Source organism: Theropithecus gelada, chromosome X (assembly GCF_003255815.1).
Source record: "Theropithecus gelada isolate Dixy chromosome X, Tgel_1.0, whole genome shotgun sequence".
Taxonomy (NCBI): Eukaryota; Metazoa; Chordata; class Mammalia; order Primates; family Cercopithecidae; genus Theropithecus; species Theropithecus gelada.
In genome coordinates, this window is record NC_037689.1 from 151,110,207 (window position 1) to 151,114,225 (window position 4,019).

The following is a 4,019-nucleotide window of genomic DNA, read 5'->3' on the forward strand; positions in this document are numbered from 1 at the left end:
CGCTAGGGGGCAGAGCCGTCTACATCAAAAGCCACCCTGCTCCAGCGTGCGCGTGCGGGGAGATGCGCGAGCCCGTGTGCACGCACGGCGGGGCCTCGCTTGACGCTGAGTCCCGCGAGCTAGGCTCGCCACCCTCACCCCATCCCCCTGCTGCTGGGAGCCCCAGGCAGTCCCCGGCCAAGGGGTTCCAAAAGGTCCCCTCTGTTGGGGACTGGGAAGCAGGCCCTGCCCCAGTGCCCCCCAAAGCGCCCGCCCTCCCCTGGGGTGGCTGGAGAGGGGTCTGATCCGGTGGGGCTGAGCCCGGAACTGGGTCTCCTCCTCCGGGCCCGGGGTTGGGGCTGGGGGCGGTTACTGCCCCTCCCCACCTCAGCCCCGCACCCTCCACGCCGTGTCTCCGGCATCGAAATTCACAGCAAAATACACAACTAGTGAAGAACTGGGCTCGGGTCCCAGAAATAGGCTGCCCTTTCCAGAGGGTGACGGGAATATCCTCCCTGCTTCCCGTTGCCATGGTTTCCGCTCAACCACCAGGCAGCCTGTTGCGCGGCAGCCATTTGCCGCGATGGGATGCTGCTGCCGCTGGTGTGCAGCAGGCCGCCACGCGAGGAAGGGGACAGACTGCCCCGGAGACCCGCCCGCCACGGAGAAAAGGCCACGGATCTAAAGACATCGGAGGGCGGCTACGTGGGCCGGATGGACAAATGTTAGCGTCAGCACCTGTCTGCAGGGGCGCCCTTGGCCTGGGCGCTGGACCTAGGCCATCAGGACTGGAGAGCCTTCCTCTCTTCTGGCCAGAGAAAGAGCAAGGGGTGGCTTCCTGGCAGGTTCGGAGCTGGCACAGCACAACAGAGCCTAGAAAATCACTAGCAGGGCTGAGCTCAGGGTTCCACAGCTGCAGGCTTCCTGTTGGACCCAGTCTGCTCAAGGACTCCCTCACAGCCCAGTGCTTTCTGTTCACCCCAGGGTGCTCCCCGCCCAACCTCCTAGCCTCAGTGAGTGGGAAATGTCTGTGCTGCCCACTTGTCCTCAAATGCCTGTCCTTGCTCAGCTGCTCCCTGCTCTGCCCCATCTGGAGGGGACAGGGTGAGGAAGCGCCCTGGAGGCCTGACCCCAGCTTGGGCAACACAGCCTAGTGGGGTGATCACACCTGGGCCTGCAGCCCCTCCAGCACTTCCTGGGGCTGTGCCGGCCATTCCAGACCATTCCTGTTGGTGGAACTCATGACAGGGCTTGTTTACGCCAGTCACTGTGTTCTGGCACCTCCCCCACCCCGATCATTAACTTTTCTGGTCCTTTTCAGTTATTAAAATTCAGCCCAGACTCACATCCCATGGGCCTCCCCTCCCCATCCTTGGGGCTGGAATGGACTGGAATGGAGAGGAGGTGGCCTGACCTCCCTTCCCTCCCTTCCCACCCTCCACCCCCCGAGGCCGAGGCAGGCAGAACTTGTGCCAAGGTGAGGGGGTGAGAGGGGCCCCATCTTTGCCTGGACTTTTTGATGCCTGCCAATGGAATCGCCCTTTTCCGAGGGCGGACTCAGCCCCCTGGTTGCTAAGGCTAAAGACCTTTTGGGATTGGGAAGCCCTGTCCTCTCTGGGCCCCACCAGTGCCTACGGGACCCCCTCAGACCTCTGGCTCCCACACCTTGTGCCCCCGGAGCAGAAGGCAGCTAGGGTAAGAGTGCCTTCAGTCCTGCCAGGTTCAGCAAATGTCCTGCCTTCAGAAACCTCGGCGGGCAGACAGGCAGGTGCCTGCTCAGGAATACAGCATGTCCCCCATCCCCAGGGGGACATACCCAGCTCTCCCCACAGCCTCCGGGGACTGCGGGCTGTGTCCACAGCACTGGCAGGGCCTTATTTTCTCCCAACATTTTGGCATTTTATGGTTTAAAAACAAAGCATTCCCCTAAGGGCAGCCTGTTTCCGCACCGGGCTTCTGTGGGAGTGAGTGAGGCTGCTCTCCTGAGGGAAGTGTGATTCTTGCCGGGGTCAGAGGCCAAGACGAGCCAGGAGGGCACTTACCCCTTTGGGACATCTTGCCCTTGTCCTTTCTGTTTTCTCTACTCAGGCCTCTCCCCTGAGCTGAGGAAACCAAGAGAATTCTTGTCCTTTTGGATAAAGACCTTTTCCTAAGATTATTTTTTCCTAGAAATAAGGATTATTTTTCCTAGAAATAAGCATACCTTATTAAGATATTTTGGACTGGCTGGGCGCAGTGGCTCACGCCTCTAATCCCAGCACTCTGGGAGGCCAAGGCAGCGTGATCTCGAGGTCAGGAGTTCGAGAGCAGCCTGGCCAACATGGTGAAACCCCATCTCTACCAAAAATACAAAAAACTAGCCAGGCGCAGTTGGGCATGCCTGTAATCCTAGCTACTCAGGAGGCTGAGGCAGGAGAATTGATTGAACCCGGGAGGTGGAGGTTGCAGTGAGCTGAGATCGTGCCACTGCACTCCAGCCTGGGTGACAGAGCGAGACTTCGTCTAAGGAAAAAAGAAAAAACAAAACATATTTTGGACTGATTTTGTGTGTCCTGATGCAGTTTTTCTTTGTGCATTAGACATAGTTAAACACACAGTGCAGCCAAGTGCAGGGCCACACTGCCTCGCTGCTCTCTTCCCTCACAGAGCCGGGCATGACAGCTGCGGGCACAGGGAGCAATTGCCTGGAGCCAGAGGGGGCAACACCAGCCCAAGGGCAAATGGGCAACCCTGTGCGAAAGGCTTCGGCAGCCAGACCATCTACTTTAGAAGAAAGGTGAAGAAAAAGCCCCCAGGAGAGGAAGCAGCCCCTAACCCAACTGACAAGCAATCCTTTCGCAGAGACAGAAGGGCCTTCAGTGAATTGGTTTCAAAGTGTTTGATTTCTTAAAATCAGAACAATTGATCATTAGAGAACTGATTAAGCTACAGCCGCTGTTGAATAAAAGGTAAAAATAAACTCCTTCATTTGAATTCCAAATTCAGGCTTGGAGGTGACCTAGCCATGAGGCAAACTGGCTGTGGGTGGACAGGGCTGCACACAGAGCCGGTGGGTGGACGTCACCTGAAGTCTTCTCTCCTCCCAAAGTGTGGGTGTTGGGACCCCAAGGGCGCAGTGTGAATTTCCCAGCACTTAACACCAGGATAGCCCAGGTACAGAGGCTGCTGAGGGGCTGATGCAGGTTCTCCAAGGGCCACTGCTGTGCCCAGAATGAGCCACTAGTTCCGGATCAGGAGGAGCAGGGGCCGAGGGGGGGGTCCCAAAGGAGAGACTGGTTCAGGGTCAGCTGCAGTTTACCAACGGGTGCAGAGGTACTTTGACATTTTAGCCACAGGCACAGCCCTACCAGTGAGTACCAGCTGTTGTGACTGGAGATGGCAGGGGTCAGAGCCAGTCCTGGGACCCAATTTCTCCCCTCGTCTGTTACCTGGAGGGGTCACCAGGGCCTAATGAAGACTTTTGAGGTTTGTTAGCCACGAAAGAATTACGGTGCCTCTCCATATGGAATTCAGCAGAACTCTCACCTTTTAAAATGGTCTAGTAGACACTGAGTAGACACAAAAGGACATTTACAAAATATGTGTAAGTGTAAAAAACAATACAGCGAACTTCTGTGTACTCACCACCAGCTTAGAAGAAAGGTAACGTTCCCTTTGAAGGACCTTGAGTGACCCTTCTCCTCGCCCCATGTCCCCCACCCCCACTTCAGAGGTGACCACCTTCTTGAATTTTACATTTACCACTCGTGTGTTTCTTTACAGTTTCACCACCTTTGCATCCCCAAACGATATATTTTTTAGTTTTGCCTGTTTTGAATTTTATATAAATGGAATCATACTGTCTGTATTATTCTATAACCTGCCTTTCCACTTGAATGTGGTATTCACGAGACTAAGAGCTATAATCCATTTTTCCTGCAAGCATTCTGTTCTGTCATGGGATTAAACTACAACTGATCTCTGTATCACCTGCTTGGTGGATGGGGGAATTGTTTCCACGTTTTGGGCTGTTACCAGAGTCCTGATGCCCAGCACAAGTT

At 55.4% G+C, this 4,019-nt stretch overlaps 1 long non-coding RNA gene across 1 annotated transcript; it reads left to right on the forward strand.

The window, feature by feature from the left end:
• The first annotated feature begins 692 nt into the window (after window positions 1-692).
• Window positions 693-2,933, forward strand: LOC112615109. Its single transcript, XR_003117280.1, has 2 exons — window positions 693-992; window positions 2,626-2,933. It is a non-coding gene; the product is annotated as an uncharacterized LOC112615109 (long non-coding RNA).
• The last annotated feature ends 1,086 nt before the right edge of the window (window positions 2,934-4,019 follow it).